The sequence below is a fragment of the Felis catus genome, chromosome X (genome assembly GCF_018350175.1).
Source record: "Felis catus isolate Fca126 chromosome X, F.catus_Fca126_mat1.0, whole genome shotgun sequence".
Classification (NCBI taxonomy): Eukaryota; Metazoa; Chordata; class Mammalia; order Carnivora; family Felidae; genus Felis; species Felis catus.
Genome location: NC_058386.1, coordinates 45541679 through 45560934, shown reverse-complemented (window position 1 = coordinate 45560934; position 19256 = coordinate 45541679).

Sequence of the window (19256 nt, the reverse complement as noted above, 5' to 3'; positions counted from 1 at the left end):
TTAAAAGAATGTGTTGTAAAGGGATGTGTGAATAGAGCTTGTGGGCTTCACACTGAATTGTTTTGGTAGAACATACTTACCAAAAAGCAAGTATAGGTAAATATTTTATGCTTCTTTAAAATTGAGTATTAATCCTCCCTATGAAAAGAATTTCTAATGTGTTGCCTCAATTGTCAGCACCAAATACCTGTGTATATAAATAAGCCTATCATTCAAAGTCAGATATTTTATTCAGTATTGCCTGGCTCATATTTTGTCAAGGGACACTACATATGTAGATTTAGAGTAGAGGTGTAGGAAAGAGGTTTTGAAACATTTGCATTACTCTTTGGGATACCATAGTCAGGATGGCGTGAGGAGCAACCATGCCATTGGATGGACCAACTTCTCCATCTGGGTAGCAATGGGAAGCAGAATATCCTGCCTGGAGCGTAAGCATCTGCATGTTGTTCAGTTACCACTGGCTTAGGCACTCCATGATACGTTCTTCACTCCCAGGTGCTCCTTCTATGTTTAATATGAACAATACTCCCATGCCTGCTGTAGGGAATTAAAAGCAGAATCATGTTGTTTGTACTTCTCCCAAAATTATGACAGAGATTAGAGATGTGGTTTGGGTTTTCATGATATGAAATTAGCTACATTTCTCAACTTCATTCCTGTAGAAATTTCTGACAGTACCCCACCACAGAACATAACATTCTGTTAATGGGAAAACTACCTTAGCTCTGGAGCTATCTCCTTTCCTATGCAGTCTTCAGCAATGTGATTCAGTGAAATCCATGATATTTTCACACATGGAAATTACTTCAAGACTTACCAATTAACAGGGACTGGATTCCAGTTTTGTGATTGCACCAGAGAGTATGGGAGTTAAACGAATCCTATATGGTTTATACCACAATTCAAGGGGACAATGTAAAAAAAACAAAAACAAAAGTTTATACATTTAGAATTTCATAGCCTACTTTCCTTATGTAATTCAGATGAATATTTGAGAGAAATAAAATAGTTTGTTTGCTTCATTTGAACATGGCAATACTCTAAGTGTTTATAGGTACATGTACATTTAGATATAGAACTAATCTGCAACTGACCCAAAACAAAGTAGGGTTTTAGGTATAGATATTGACATACTTCTGCTAAAATTGATATGTGAATGCAATGAATAGCAAACACAAGCTTGAAGAACAAAGTTATTTATATTACATATGTATCAGTTATCAAGCCTTACTAGATAGAAGTCTGTACTAATTCAGATGATTCCGTATCAGCATAAGAACAGACAAATAGAGTAGTGGAAGAGAATAGAAAGTCCAGAAACACTTCCAGATTAAACACTATAGATATATATTCCCCTGTAATTCAGTGGGGCAACATTATTTCAATGTGGAAAAAATGAACTTTGATCACTACCTTACAGCATACAAAACATTAATTTAAAATTGTTTGGGGCAGGGCACCTGGGTGGCTCAGTCAGTTAAGCATCCAACTTCAGCTGGGGGTCACGATCTCGCGGTTCATGGGCTCAAGCCCCATATCAGGCTCTGTGCTGACAGTGCAGAGCCTGGAGCCTGCTTTGGATTCTGTATCTTCCTCTGTCTCTCTGCCCCTCCACCGCTCACACTCTGTCTGTCTGTCTGTCTGTCTCTCTCTCTCTCTTAAAATAAATGAATAAATAAACATTTAAAAAATTAAAAATAAATAAATTAAAATAAAATGGTTTGGGGCACCTGGCTGGCTTAGTCAGTATAGCATGTGACTATTAATCTCTGAGTCTTGACTTCAAGCCCCACATTGGATGTAGAGTTTACTTAAAAAAAATATAAAATGATAAAATGGTTTATCAAACTAAACTTGAAAGCCAAATCAGTAACATTTTTAGAAGAAAACAATATATCTTTGTGACTTTAAGCATACAAAGACTTTTAAAGAAGATATAAAAAGCACTACCTATAAAATCAAAATTTGATTAATTGTCCTTAACAAAATTAAGAATTTTAAGAGGTTAGGAAGATGGCTGGTAGGAGGACCCTAAGCTCACCTTACCCCATGGATATAACTAGATAATACATCAGTGTATACAACTAGATAATACATCTGTGTAAATGGCCCAGGTAATGACCCAAAGATTCACAGAACAAACCCTACAAATAAAGATGAGGTCACATAAAAGAGGGTATAAAGGGCAGTGATGTGGGGGAGAGCTAAACACTATGGGTCTGGCCACTGAAGGGAGGAAGTCTTGGGTGCAGAGAAGGGTAAGAGATAGACTTTCACATTGGGGAGCCCACAAAGGGAAGATGAATCCCCATAACATTTGGCTTTGAAAGTGAGAGGGGCCAAATTTCATGAGTTCTTACAACCAGTGGGACTTAAGCCTGTAATTTTAAAAATCAGCAGGCTAGGCTCTGGGAGGGCCCAGAGGGTGTTAGGAAGCTGAGTCCTTGCCCTTAAAGAGACAGCATGACAAAGAGCATGTGGAGAGCCACTGTAGAAGCAGCAGTTCAAAAAATGGGACATACAAGAGGGAGAGTTATTTGTTTATCTCAGTGTTGGCCCTGGAGAGGCAGGACTCACAGGGAGACCCCTCCAGTAACAAAGTTGGCAGGCAACATTTCCCTCCCCCTGCCTCAGCATAAACACATGGCCACCTGCAGAAACCATTGCAGAGCTGACACTAGCTACCTAGCTTGGTTACATCAAGGCCCTCCTCCCAACCTTTCAGCAGACCCACCATTTCCAGTCATGCTTGCCTCAGTCCCAGCATTGCCGGTCCCCTCCCCCAGAAAAATGACATAAACCTCAACAATACCATGTCTCCTGACCTGTACCTTTTGTGGGGCCTCAGTCCTGGCTGTAGTAGCTGGTCACTTCCTGGGGAAGACATGAACACCTTGTTAAAGCTTCATCTGCTGCCCACACGCACTTTCAAAGTGTCCCTGGCTAGCCCCTGTCTCCACAGCAGCTGCTGCATGTCCCCTGTGGAAGAGACCAGCACACAGCCTGCGGGCACCGTGTCCCCACCTGCATGTACTTTACTAAGTGACCATGGCTACTCTCTGAAGTGACTGCAAGTTCTCTGTGGAAGAGGACCAGTACCACCTTGTAAATAGTGCCTGCCCCACCCATTACTTTCAAGAGCAGGGGGCCTTCCTGACTTTCCTAATGCACAGAAACAGACACAGATAATTATTCAAAATGAGGAGACAGAGGAATATGTCCCAAATGAAAGAACAGGACAAAAATACATCAAGAGACCTAAGTGAAACAGATATAAGTACTATACCTGATAGAGAATTTAAAGTTATGATTATAACCATACTCGTTGAACTTGAGAAAAGAGTGGAGGACCTCAGTGAGACTCTTAACAAATAGATAAAAAAGAACCAAGCACAGATGAAGAATAAAATAAATGAAATTAAAAATACAATTGAAAGAATAAATAGCATCCTAGAGGAAGCAGAGGAGCAAATTACCAACCTGAAAGACAGAATAATGGAAAGTAATCAAGCTGAGGAGGTAGAACAAAAATTTATGCAAAGTGAGGATAGATTTAGGAAACTCGGTGACTCCATGAAGCATAATAATATTTTCATTATAGAAATCTCAGAAAAATAAGAGAGAAAAGAGGGCAGAAAATTTATTTGAAGAAATAATAGCTGAAAACTTCCCTAATCTGGGGAAGGAAACAGATATCCAAATCCAGGAGACACAGAGATCCTCCAACAAAATCAGCCCAAGGAAGTCCACACCAAGACACATTAGTAATAAAAATGGCAAAAAGTAGTGATGAAAAAAATTTAAATCGCCAAGAGAAAAGAAGACAACTGTACACGAGGGAAACCTCATAAGGCTCTCAGTGGATTTTTCAGCAGAAATTTTGCAGGCCAGAAGACAGTGGCATGATATATTCAAAACGCTGAAAGGGAAAAACCTGCAGCCAAGAATACTCTATCCAGCAAGGCTATCATTCAGAAGAGAATGAGAGAGAAAGAGTCTCTCAGGCAAACAAAAAATAAAGAAAGGAGTTTATGATAACTAAGAAAGTACTACAACAAAAATTAAAGGGGACTCTGGCTGGAAAGGAAAGACCATAAGTAAGAGTATGGGAAGCAGGAAGCACAAAAGCAGCAAAAATACATACATCTGTAAAAATCAGTCAAAAGATTCACAAAATAAAAGGATGTAACATATGACACCATATACCTAAAACATGAGGCGGAGAGGAGTAAACAACGGATTCAAGCATAAGTGACCATAAACTTAATATAGACTGCTACATACAGAAGATGTCATATATAAACCAAATGCTAACAACAAATCAAAAACTAGTAATAGATATACAAAGAATAAAGAGAAAGAAATCCAAGTATATCACTGGGGAAAGCCAGCAAACCATGAAAGAGAGCAAGAGAATAAAGCATCAGAAAAGATTAAAAAAACAACCACAAACCAAGTAGCAAAATGGCAATAAATACATAACTATTAATGATTATTTTGTTTTTAAAATAAGCTTATTTATTTTTAGAGAGAGAGAGAGAGAGAGAGCAGGGGAGGGGCAAAGAGAGAGGGAGAGAGACAGAATTCCAAGCAGGTTACACACTGTCAGTGTGGAGGCTGATGCAGGGCTCAAACTCATGAACCACGAGATCATGACCTGAGCTTAAATCAAGAGTCAGACGCTTAACTGACTCAGCCTCTATTAATAATTACTTTGAATGTAAATGGAATAAATGCTCCAATCAAAAGACATAGGGTGACAGAGTAAATTTAAAAACTTAAGACCCATCTATATGTTGCCTACAAGAGACTCATTTCAGACTGAAAGCCATGTGCAGATGGAAAGTGAGGGGATGGAGAAACATTTGTCATGCAAATGGATGTGAAAAGAAAGCCGGGGTGGCAATACTTATATCAGAAAAAAGACTTTTTTTAATTTAACGTTTATTTTTGAGAGACAGAGAGAGACAGAGCATGAGTGGGGGAGGGGCAGAGAGAGAGGGTGACACAGAATCTGAAGCAGGCTCTAGGCTCTGAGTTGTCAACACAGAGCCTGACACAGGGCCCGAACTCACAGACCACGAGATCATGACCTGAGCTGAAGTTGGACATTTAACCAACTAAGCCACCCAGGTGCCCCCAGAAAAAAAAGACTTTAAAGAAAACACTGAAACAAGAGACAAAAAAGGACACGTATAATCATAAGGGGGGGCAATCGAACACAAAGATGTAACAATCATAAATATTTATGAACCGTATGGGAGCATCCATATGTAATTACATCCATATGTAATTACATCCATATGTACATCCATATGTACATCCATAATTACATCCATATGTAATAACAAATATAAAGGAACAAATCAATAGTAATACAATAATAGTAGAAGACTTTAACACCGCACTTGCATCAATGGACAGATTATCCAAACAGAAACTCAACAAGGAAACAGTGGCTTTGAATGAAACATTGGACCAGATGGATTTAACAGATATATTTTAAACAGTACATCCTAAAACAGCAGAATATATATTCTTTTCAAGTGCACCAGGAACATCTCCAGAATAGATAACATAATTAGGCCACGAAACAAGTCTCAACAAATACAAGAAGATTAAGGCATATCATCCATATTTTCTGACCACAGTGCTATGAAACTAGAAATCAACCACAAGAAAAAAATCTGGAAAAACTACAAATACATAGAGGTTAAATAACATGCTACTAAGCAATGAATGGGTCAATCAAGAAATCAAAAGTTACATGGAGACAAATGAAAATGAAAACATAATGGTCCAAAATAATTGGGATGCAGCGAAAGCAATTCTAGGAGTAAAGTTTATAGCTAAACAGACCTCAAGAATAAAAAAAAAAACCTCAAACAATCTAACTTTACAGCTAAAGGAGCTAGAAAAAGGAGAACAAAAAAAAATAGTAAAATAATAAAGATTAGACTAGAAGGAATAAAATAAAATAGCTGATGGGGATAAAGGAATACACTTGTGATGAACACTGGGCATTATTGAAGTGTTGAGTCACTAAATTGTACACCTGAAGCTAATATTACACTATATGTTAACTAGCTGGAATTTAAATCAAAACTTAAAAAAAAATTAAATTTAAAACTTCTTTAAAAAATATGTAAGAATGGAAATCTGTGCACAATTTACTATCTACACTAACAAGAGTTTATATTTCACTGGCTTCATCAACATAACTACACTAATCCAGGAAACTTTTGCCTAAAAAGATAAAGATTGAAAGTAACTTACTTGTTTATCGTAGGAATTACCTTAAAGACCCATCAACTCTTCAATAAAAATTCCCAAATGACGTTTTTCAAACCCATGAGTTTTTTAACTGTTTATCTTAAAATTCTTGACTTAATATGTCCAGCAAACCCAAACCATTCTATCACAATTCTTACTCGATGCTAATTACACCCTCCTCCTATATTGCAAGATCTGCTTTACACCACGCTTCAAGACCTGTGTGAGTATCTCTCCTGCCTGCCACCTCTGAGACTCCACTAAGGCTCTGCCCAGGAAATGATCTCCCTGATAGTGTCATGCAACAAAGTCAGCTTTCCTTACAAGTAGTTTGATATTTGGGGATTACAGTATATGAAGAACATAGTCACCACTGCTGTACACCATGGGACAGTGGACTAGGCCTAAATCTTAAGATCACTATATATGGATATTTCTGAACCATTCACTGACTGAATGATCACAGGTAGACACAGAGAAGTCAGTTACCAATCTAGAGGTTTAAATGTACAGAAACGCAAGCAAAAAAGTAAACAGGTGTGAATATATTTATTGTAAGGAAGCAAATTCATTGCAAGCATAACAGAAAACCCAGAAGCAGAGAAGAAAATGATTAATCAAAGCATGTATGAAATAGGTATTAAGTTCCTTAATATCTATTTCTGTCACAGCCATCTTTCTTTTTTTTTTAAGGAAATTAATGATATTTCTTTTAATTTTTATTTTTGAGAGCTAGAGCATGAGCAGGGGAGGGGCAGAGAGATGGGGACAGAGGATCCAGAGCACTGACAGCAGCGAGCCCCATGTGGGGCTTAAACTCAGGAACCGTGAGATCATGACCTGAGCCAAAGTCCCACACTCAATCAGCTGAGCCACCCAAGCACCCCTGTCAGAGCCATCTTTCTGAGACACATTCTCCCCTAAGCATAACATGGGGCTGTCTGTCCCCAAAGTTTCTGGATGCATAAGAAATATTGGCCGGGAGGAAAAAACACTCTTTAAACCCCTTTTCTCACCCTCAGGAGACCGTGTGTTTCCTGGTCTGGACAGTACCAGAGGAAAAACCTCAAACACATTGCACATGCTTAAGTCATTGTGCATGCCTATTGGAGCCATGACCACTGCTGCTGATACCCATTGCTGTGCATGTCCCTTTGCAGTATATGCACCTTGCTGCTCTAGTTTACCGAGCAGAGCTGAGGCAGAGGCGATCGTGTTCCTTCCATCTTGATTCTAACCAAAGACTCAACTGGTAGGTCCACAGTTCAGTACTTTTAGGAGATTAAGTGTGAGTGAGTACGAGGAGGGAGCCTGCAGGCCTCAGGCTGGTCAGAGTAGCATGGTGTCTGTGCTCTTCCTCCAAGGAAGAGGATCCTCAAGATCTTTGTCCTTCTCCTCACAGGCATCACAGCCACCAAAGCCCTTATCGTTGTGGTGGGGCAGGGACAGGGGAGGATGGTGGGCTGCAGAGAAGGGGTCAGATGAATACATGGCGAGTTTTGATGTTATTTGAGGTATCTGAGTCCTGGAAACACCTGGAACTGTCAGCAGAGAGAGCGCAGAGGCCAGAGTCCTCAGTGGGACCCTGGGTGGGAAGCGGGCCAGGCGGTGTAGAAAAGGTCTGGAAATGGGGAACGCTGCGGGGTTATAACTGTGTCATGAAGGTTTGTAGTGCACTGTGCAGGGTGTCAAGGGAAGAGCGGGCTCACTAGTCCGTATCGCAACTAGACACCTGAGCCCTTGTAGTGCGAAGACGGCCATAGGCAATACACAAAAGATTGTGCTTTCTATGTTCCAACAAAACATTTAAGGAAGAAAAATAGGCCTAGTACAATAAAAAAGAATGAAATATTGCCATTCGCAACTACGTGGATGTAACTAGAGGGTATTATGCTAAGCGAAATTAGTCAGAGAAAGACAAATATCATATGACTTCATTCATATGAGGACTTTAAGAAACAAAACAGATGAACATAAGGGAAGGGAAACAAAAATAATATAAAACAGGGAGGGGGACAAAAACATAAGAGACTCTTAAATATGGAGAACAGAGGGTTGCTGGAGGGGTTGTGGGAGAGTGGATGGGCTAAATGGGTAAGGGGCATTAAGAAATCCTGAAATCATGTTTGCACTGTATGCTAACTAATTTGGATGTAAATTAAAAAAAATAAAATTTAATTTAAAAAAAGAAAGAAAAATGGGCCTAGTAAATGTGAGTGTGACAAAAGTAATAGTGACTCAAGTTTGAACTTTCAGTGGTATTTTTCCAAATGTCTTCATCATGAGGAATCCAAATGTGAAACCAATCCTCACCTTTTACCTATGCTTAAGGCTATCTTACTGTCAGCTTGGCTAATGTAAATGGTCTTTCAAATCCCTATGTTTGGTGTTACTACAAACCATATACACATATTCTTACCCTGGGTTGATTTTGGAAGTATTTGCTAAATAAATAAATAAATAAATAATAAGTAAATAAATAAAACATTTAGCCATGGTACTGGTATAGCTATCCTCTTAAATACAGTTTCCAAATACCAATATTCTACTTTCTTTTTTAAATTTTATTTATTTATTTTGATGGGGGGAGGGGCCAAGAAAGAGGGAGAGAGAAAATTCCAAGCAGGCTCCATCCACACTGTCAGCACAGTGCAGGGCTTGATCTCATTAATGGTGAGATTATGACCTGAGCTGAAATCAAGAGTCAGATGCTTAACCAACTGAGCCACCCAGGTGCACCATCAATATTGTTCTTTCAGTGTGAAATATGAGTGGGTGTGTAAGATCAGGATCCAAATCTAAACAAATAGGAGATAATCAAGAGTCGTTCCAGCCTATTGAAACTGTGGCTATGAGTACTTTAATATTTGGTGTTTTCTATTGCCAGAAATTTATTTTTCTGAAAATTTTGTTGAATTGCTATGGATACAGTGATAAATTTCCCCATACTGATGAAGGGAAGGCAACACTGATTAAGAAAAATTCCATTCTGGCTTTGCCTGTGGAAATACACCCTATGGCTTTTTTTCATGCTTATCAACAACAGAATACACACATCCATCTCAGCATAGTTTAAAATAACCAAAGTCCTTATGAGTACATCCTCTTGGAGTAGCCACTCTGTGGGAAGAGTAACTTCCTTTAAAAAAAGTATATAGTATCATGTTTGATAAATGGCTTTAGCTTATTTATAATTTCATATATAAATGTAGAATGTAGAGGCACCTGAGTGGCTCAGTCGGTTAAGCATCCAACTTTGGCTCAGGTCATGATTTCACAGTTTGTGGGTTCAAACCCCGTGTCAGGCTCTGTGCTGACAGCTCGGAGCCTGGAGCCTGCTTTGTATTCTGTGTCTCCCTCTCTCTCTGCTCTGCACCCTGCTCTCTCTGTCTCTGTCTCTGTCTCTGTCTCTGTATCTCTCTCTCAAATAAATAAACATTTAAAAGTTTAAATGTAGAATGTGTATTTCTATTGTCAGCATGTAGTAACAACACACACACACACACACACACACACACACACACACACCTAGGCCCAGCAGACTATTGATGAGCGACCTCAAATAAGAGGAGCCATGAACTGAGAATCAGGATATTATACCTGATCAAGAGAAAGAAGTTAAAGAAGCATGTGTGGTTCGAGGTGAAGGGAAAGGGAAGAAGAAAGCAGGAGCCGTATGTGTGCATTATGCATTATGACATATGCAGGAGGAAAGAAAACATTAGAAAAGAATCTCACAGCTTTCTGAAAATTGCCCGAAAATGTGAAGAGATTACAGTGTGCAGCTTCATGCAGTAATGCACTTTAGGATTTAATTGGTGCTCTTGAAAAATGCAGTCCTTACTAAATCAGAGGAAAATATGTTTACTTTTAACTACAAAAATGTACATTGTTTCACTATTTTCATTTGTTCTTCTTAAAACACTGTTGTGTGGCCTTCTCAGCCATTGCATCAGTAGTGAACTCAACTTTTTACAGCACGTGCAGAGTGCCAATCAACATACTCTGGCTGTAAGTAATGCAGGGCTAGACTTTCCCATATTCAGCTGTTTCTGGATTGCATCTCTTTTCTATGTCTAGACCCTACCTGAAGGGCAGTGACCAAAGGGACAGCTCCAGGTTCTTATCCCTTCTAACTTTGTGAGGCAACCATCATCCCCGCAAAATACCTCTAATGATATTGTCACTCTGAAAGCCATCCACTCCAGTTTCTACACTGTGATTAATCTATACACAAAAAGTTAAAAGTCATGGTTTATTAACTTGCCTAGATAATTTCCATCTGTGCTTAATGATAGTGAATGGCCGACCAACCCAGAGCTGTGTAGCGTTATGACAATAGCTCCATTTATTGACTTCTTCAATAATAACAGACGTTATTGGGGCACCTGGGTGGCTCAGTAGGTTAAGCATCCAACTTTGGCTGAGGTCACGATCTCATGGTTCGTGAGTTCGAGCCCCACGTTAGGCTCTGTGCTGACAGCTCAGACCCTGGGACCTGCTTCAGATTCTGTGTCTCCCTCTCTCTCTGCCCCTCCCTGGCTTGCACTCTGTCTCTCTCTCTCTCTCAAAAATAAATAAACATTAAAAATTGAAATAATAGCAGAAGTTATTACAAAAACTCCTATTTATATGGTGTGTACTATTAGCCACTTGTTTCTCCTAGGTTCTATACATTTATAACCTTATTTAATCCTCCCCAAAAAAGGTGGGTCAGAGTATACCCAAAACATATCTGACTCCAGTAAGTAGCAGATGGGGATTCAAATTCTAAGTTAGAAGCCCTTGCTCTTTCTCAAAGTAAATACTTCTGAAAACGTTGGCCAGGAAAACTGATGATGTACATGATGACTACCATGGTAATCTCATGTTTTCATAAAAATTTATAGTAATATATTTTTTTTCATTGTTTGACATAAAAGACTTTGTTCTTCTCTTAAAGGGAAGGTTTCCCAAAATGTGGCACACAGACATCACATGGTGCCCAGATGAAATCATTTATACAAAAACAAACATTTGAAAAATTTTAATAATAATATACTTATTTCATTGTGATATAAAAAATATAACTGGAAGGGTGCCTGGGCGGCTCAGTCAGTTGAGCATCCGACTTTGGCTCGGGTCATGATCTCACAGTTCATGGGTTCGAGCCCCGCATTGGGCTCTGTGCTGACAGTGCAGAGCCTGAAGCCTGCTTTGGATTCTGGGTCTCTCTCTCTCTCTGCCCCTCTCCCGCTCATGCTCTCTCTCTCTCTCTCTGTCAAAAACAAACGTTAAAAAAATTTTTTTTAAATATAACTGGGATATTAAAGTCATTTACAACAGTTTGTAAGGAGAAAGAAAGAATAACTGATATCACAATCCTCATGGAAAATGTCACAACGTCTCTTGCAAAACTTTTGAAATTTCATTAAAAGTTATTTAAAGGCAGGGAGGGAAAAGCACAAATCTCCTTTTCCCTCCATCAGCCTAACAATCACCACATCTCAAAAGCACCTTCAGAGGCCTGGCTCTAGCTTTATACCCCTATCACTTTACATAATACAAGAATTACATCTCTGAGCCCCCATTTGCATTCTCACACCCCCAGAAATACTTCTGAGGATTTCTGGGCAACTAAGAGTCCTAATCAGAATTCACCCTGCCTAGAGAATGGCAGGGGAGTACAAGCAACAGTTTTTCCCCCTCTTACAGAAGGTTAAAATATTTCCTGGTCAAAAAGGTCTGAAAATCTAGGGTTCAAATTGAACATGAGACTAAAGGTAGGTGTCCCGATTTGCCACAAAATATGTGAGAGGTGCATAAGTTCTGGAACTGGATAAATGAGGGCCTTGATTAAAAAAAAAACACCAAAAGAAACCAGGGGAACTGACTGAGGCAAATAGACTTGTTGATTTGGGTCCTACCTACTCTGTCCCCTTATAGGATGTGGCATGAAGTAGCCATGGGTTTTAATCCTGCCTCTGACACACACTGAGTGTGTGATGATACAAAAGATATTTTCATCCTTTGGGACTGTTTCCTCAGTTCTAAAATAGAAATTATAATATTTACACTAGATGATTGTTATGACGATTCAAGGAGTTGATGTATATGAAGTGGGCATTACATTGCAAATGGGTATGGCCCATTATATTCTTTTTTTCATTTACATTTAAATAGTTTTTATTTCATTTACCATACATTTACATCTCTAGAAAGTGATGTTGATTCTGAATTTCAAGTAGGGATGTAAGACTAACTTTTTAAATGGTTTGAGTTTAGAAACTTAATAGAAGTAGCTTTGTAAATAACTGAGGACTGACAGCGTTGCTCTAAGTCGTGGTATAGGCTTAAAACTGTATCCCTTGCTGTGTGTGATGCCAAAAAAGTCAAAATTCTCGTCATGCAGCCCGCACAACTCAACACCAGAGTCTGTCAAATGGTCAGGCAGTCTTCAAGTTACAATGCAGAGGCAAACAGGACCACATAGTTAACTCCCCAGCTATTATTTTGGCTTGTTGCATTTCTATAGATTCAGCCAATCAGATGACAATGAGCTCAAATGGTTTCACACATTTTATCAGTTAAAAGACACAACAAAAGCAAGATCAGCTTGGTGTCAGCTTCCTGCAACCCTAGTCCTGCAGGGACTGAGACTGAATAGAAGGTGTTCAGCGACAGACACTGCAGGTGGTGGGGTCTCTCTGCCAGTGGGGACTCCACATCTGCACCCTAAGGCAGTGAGCATTTTTTGTCCAGAGCTGTACTCTCAGGTGGAGCAAGGAGCACATCCTGTACTCAACTGAAAATTGATGGATGAGGAATGACCTTGTGTCAGCCTCCAGCTAGAGAGGGAGGCAGGTGAGAAACTATCTGGTGGAAGTACCTCATCAGGCTGCTTACCTTCCCCTGCTCCAAGAGGAATCACAAAGTGTTCTTCCAAGAGTCAGGTGTTTACAATCTAGCTTTACCTACACAGCCTACATGGGGACACACAAAATCATAAGGGCACCAAGGCAGACATGGTCCCCTACACTGTCTGTAACTAAAAAGGTCATATGCATGGTGCCTGCAAATGTAATATCTCTAATACTGACTCCTAAATGCTAGAGATGCTTCTATTGTCAGGATCATTACAAAAGATTAATTAATTCAATACACATGCACAGATTCTCACCATGTTTCAGGAACTATGTGGGATGCTGGAAATGAAAAGATCAATGTACTTGCTATGGGGGATACCAAACTGGTGGGGCAGATACACACATAAACAGAAAATCACTTGAAATGCAAAGGAGAAATACAGGGAAGGGACTCAGCAGAAAAAAAAATAAAAACGTTGAGAAAAGTGGCCAGGAAGTAGGAGGAAAACTAGGAGAGGAGATTCATTGCCAGAGTGAAGGAGCTCACCTGAATTCCCACATTCACTGGTCACTGGGTTTATATACTTGATTCTGGTGATATGAGACTGGGCGACATCTATGCCTTACACTTAAAACTAAAATTGGCCTCTCACTTAAAAACTAAATATAATTGACCCTTGAACAATGCAGGGGTTAAGGGCACCAACCCCTTTGCACAATTGGAAATCCATGCATAACTTTTGACTCCCCAAAAGCTTAACTACTAATAGACTACTTTTGACCAGAATTCTTATTGATAACATAAACAGTTGATTAACACTTATTTTGTATGAAACCATAAAACAGACTCTAAGTATAGATAACAAACAGGGTTGCTGGAGGGGAGGTTGGGGGGCAATGGGTTACATAGGTGATGGCTATTAAGGAAGGCACTTGTTATCATGCGCACTAGGTGTTATATGTAAGGGATGAATCACTAAAGTCTACTCCTGAAACTAATATGACACTATATGTTAACAACTGGAATTTAAATAGAAACTTCAAACTAAAAAAAAAAAAAAAAACTTACCTCATATGTATTATGTATTGTATTCTGAGAATAAAGTAATCTAGAGAAAAGAAAATGTTATATAAAGAATCACGAGGGGCGCCTAAGTGGCCCAGTCTGTTAAGCATCCGACGCTTGGTTTCAGTTCAGGTCATGATCTCACAGTTTGTGGGTTTGAGACCCAGGTCAGACTCTGTGCTGACATCTCAGAGCCTGGAGCCTGCTTCAGATTCTGTGTCTCCCTCTCTCTCTGTCCCTTCTCCTCTGGCACGTGCTGTCATGCTCTCTCTCTCTCTGTCTCAATAAATAAGTAAACATTTTTAAAAAGAATCATGAGAAAGAGAAAATACATTTACAGTACTGTACTATTTCACCAAAATCTGCATATAAGTGGACATGCATAGTTCAAACCTGTGTTGTTCAAGGGTCAACTGCAATCAGAATGGCCCCTTTTTATTAAAAAACGTATCGAGTTTAACATAACTCTGTGAATCTACTAAAAACTACTGAATTGTACACTTTACGTAGACAAATTGTAAAGAATGTAAATTACATCTCAAGAAAAGTTTCTTAATTTTCTGTAAGAAAAAGAACTCAAGATCTTGGGCAAGATGGTGGCTTAGGAGGACGCTGGGCTCACTGCACGTCCTGCTGATCACTTAGATTCCACCTACACCTGCCTAAATAACCCTGAAAACTGCCAGAGGATTAGCAGAATGGAGTCGCCGGAGCCAAACGCAGACGAGAGGCCCACGGAAGAGGGTAGGAAGGGCGGCGAGGCGGTGCGCGCTCCACGGACTGGCGAGAGGGAGCCGGGGCGGAGGGGCGGCTCGCCAGCCAAGCAGAGCCCCCGAGTCTGGCTTGCAAAAGCGGAGGGGCCTGACGGACTGTGTTCCGACAACAAGCGCGACTTAGCGTCTGGGAGGTCATAAGTTAACAGGTCTGCTCAGAAAGCGGGAAGGCTGGAGGACAAAGGGACGGAGAGCTGCTGAGCCCCCTGACGACAGAGCTCAGTTTGGTGGGGAACAAAGGCGCTCGCCAGCGCCATCTCCCTCGCCCATCCCCCAGCCAAAATCCCAAAGAGAACCAGTTCCTGCCAGGGAACTTGCTCGCTCCGCGCAAACACCCAACTCTGTGCTTCTGCGGAGCCAAACCTCCGGCAGCAGATCTGACTCCCTCCCGCTGCCACAGGGCCCCTCCTGAAGTGGATCACCTAAGGAGAAGCGATCTAAGCCTACCCCTCCTGCCCCTGTGCACCTTGCCTACCCACCCCAGCTAATACGCCAGATCCCCAGCATCACAAGCCTGGCAGTGTGCAAGTAGCCCAGACGGGCCACACCACCCCACAGTGAATCCCGCCCCTAGGAGAGGGGAAGAGAAGGCACACACCAGTCTGACTGTGGCCCCAGCGGTGGGCTGGGGTCAGACATCAGGGCAGACTGCGGCCCCGCCCACCAAATCCAGTTATACACCACAGCACAGGGGAAGTGCCCTGCAGGTCCTCACCATGCCAGGGACTATCCAAAATGACCAAGTGGAAGAATTCCCCTCAGAAGAATCTCCAGGAAATAACAACAGCTAATGAGCTGATCAAAAAGGATTTAAATAATATAACAGAAAGTGAATTTAGAATAATAGTCATAAAATTAATCGCTGGGCTTGAAAACAGTATACAGGACAGCAGAGAATCTCTTGCTACAGAGATCAAGGGACTAAGGAACAGTCACGAGGAGCTGAAAAACGCTTTAAACGAAATGCATAACAAAATGGAAACCACCACAGCTCGGTTTGAAGAGGCAGAGGAGAGAATAGGTGAACTAGAAGATAAAGTTATGGAAAAAGAGGGAGCTGAGAAAAAGAGAGAGAAAAAAATCCAGGAGTATGAGGGGAAAATTAGAGAACTAAGCGATGCACTAAAAAGAAATAATATACACATAATTGGTATCCCAGAGGAGGAAGAGAGAGGGAAAGGTGCTGAAGGGGTACTTGAAGAAATAATAGCTGAGAACTTCCCTGAACTGGGGAAGGAAAAAGGCATTGAAATCCAAGAGGCACAGAGAACTCCCTTCAGACGTAACTTGAATCGATCTTCTGCATGACATATCATAGTGAAACTGGCAAAGTGCAAGGATAAAGAGAAAATTCTGAAAGCAGCAAGGGGTAAACGTGCCCTCACATATAAAGGGAGACCTATAAGACTCGTGACTGATCTCTCGTTTGAAACTTGGCAGGCCAGAAAGAATTGGCACGAGATTTTCAGGGTGCTAGACAGAAAAAATATGCAGCCAAGAATCGTTTATCCAGCAAGTCTGTCATTTAGAATAGAAGGAGAGATAAAGGTCTTCCCAAACAAACAAAAACTGAGGGATTTGTCACCACTAAACCAGCCCTACAAGAGATCCTAAGGGGGACCCTGTGAGACAAAGTCCCAGAGACATCACTACAAGCATAAAACATACAGACATCACAATGACTCTAAACCCGTATCTTTCTATAATAACACTGAATGTAAATGGATTAAATGCGCCAACCAAAAGACATAGGGTATCAGAATGGATAAAAAAACAAGACCCATCTATTTGCTGTCTACAAGAGACTCATTTTAGACCTGAGGACACCTTTAGATTGAGAGTGAGGGGATGGAGAACTATTTATCATGCGACTGGAAGCCAAAAGAAAGCTGGAGTAGCCATACTTATATCAGACAAACTAGACTTTAAATTAAAGGCTGTAACAAGAGATAAAGAAGGACATTATATAATAGTTACAGGGTCTATCCATCAGGAAGAGCTAACAATTAGAAATGTCTATGCGCCGAATACCGGAGCCCCCAAATATATAAAACAATTACTCATAAACATAAGCAACCTTATTGATAAGAATGTGGTAATTGCAGGGGACTTTAACACCCCACTTACAGAAATGGATAGATCATCTAGACACACGGTCAATAAAGAAACAAGGGCCCTGAAGGAGACATTGGATCAGATGGACTTGACAGATATATTTAGAACTCTACATCCCAAAGCAACAGAATATACTTTCTTCTCGAGTGCACATGGAACATTCTCCAAGATAGATCATATACTGGGTCACAAAATAGCCCTTCATAAGTTTACAAGAATTGAAATTATACCATGCATACTTTCAGACCACAATGCTATGAAGCTTGAAATCACCCACAGGAAAAAGTCTGGAAAACCTCCAAAAGCATGGAGGTTAAAGAACACCCTACTAAAGAATGAGTGGGTCAACCAGGCAATTAGAGAAGAAATTAAAAAATATATGGAAACAAACGAAAATGAAAATACAACAATCCAAACGCTTTGGGACAAAGCAAAGGCAGTCCTGAGAGGAAAATACATTGCCATCCAGGCCTATCTCAAGAAACAAGAAAAATCCCAAATACAAAAGCTAACAGCACACCTAAAGGAACTAGAAGCAGAACAGCAAAGGCAGCCTAAACCCAGCAGAAGAAGAGAAATAATAAAGATCAGAGCAGAAATAAACAATATAGAATCTAAAAAAACTGTAGAGCAGATCAACGAAACCAAGAGTTGGTTTTATGAAAAAATAAACAAAATTGACAAACCTCTAGCCAGGCTTCTCAAAAAGAAAAGGGAGATGACCCAAATAGATAAAATCATGAATGAAAATGGAATTATTACAACCAATCCCTCAGAGATACAAACAATTATCAGGGAATACTATGAAAAATTATATGCCAACAAATTGGACAACCTGGAAGAAATGGACAAATTCCTGAACACCCACACTCTTCCAAAACTCAATCAGGAGGAAATAGAAAGCTTGAACAGACCCATAACCAGCGAAGAAATTGAATCGGTTATCAAAAATCTCCCATGAAATAAGAGTCCAGGACCAGATGGCTTCCCAGGGGAGTTCTACCAGACGTTTAAAGCAGAGATAATACCTATCCTTCTCAAGCTATTCCAAGAAACAGAAAGGGAAGGAAAACTTCCAGACTCATTCTATGAAGCCAGTATTACTTTGATTCCTAAACCAGACAGAGACCCAGTAAAAAAAGAGAACTACAGGCCAATATCCCTGATGAATATGGATGCAAAAATTCTCAATAAGATACTAGCAAATCGAATTCAGCGGCATATAAAAATAATTATTCACCATGATCAAGTGGGATTCATTCCTGGGATGCAGGGCTGGTTCAACATTCACAAATCAATCAACGTGATACATCACATTAACAACAAAAAAAGAGAAGAACCATATGATCCTGTCAATCGATGCAGAAAAGGCCTTTGACAAAATCCAGCACCCTTTCTTAATAAAAACCCTTGAGAAAGTCGGGATAGAAGGAACATACTTAAAGATCATAAAAGCCATTTATGAAAAGCCCACAGCTAACATCATCCTCAACGGGGAAAAACTGAGAGCTTTTTCCCTGAGATCAGGAACACGACAAGGATGCCCACTCTCATCGCTGCTGTTTAACATAGTGCTGGAAGTTCTAGCATCAGCAATCAGACAACAAAAGGAAATCAAAGGCATCAAAATTGGCAAAGATGAAGTCAAGCTTTCGCTTTTTGCAGATGACATGATATTATACATGGAAAATCCGATAGACTCCACCAAAAGTCTGCTAGAACTGATACATGAATTCAGCAAAGTTGCAGGATACAAAATCAATGTACAGAAATCAGTTGCATTCTTATACACTAACAATGAAGCAACAGAAAGACAAATAAAGAAACTGATCCCATTCACAATTGCACCAAGAAGCATAAAATACCTAGGAATAAATCTCACCAAAGATGTAAAGGATCTGTATGCTGAAAACTATAGAAAGCTTATGAAGGAAATTGAAGAAGATTTAAAGAAATGGAAAGACATTCCCTGCTCATGGATTGGAAGAATAAATATTGTCAAAATGTCAATACTACCCAAAGCTATCTACACATTCAATGCAATCCCAATCAAAATTGCACCAGCATTCTTCTCGAAACTAGAACAAGCAATCCTAAAATTCATATGGAACCACAAAAGGCCCCGAATAGCCAAAGGAATTTTGAAGAAGAAGACCAAAGCAGGAGGCATCACAATCCCAG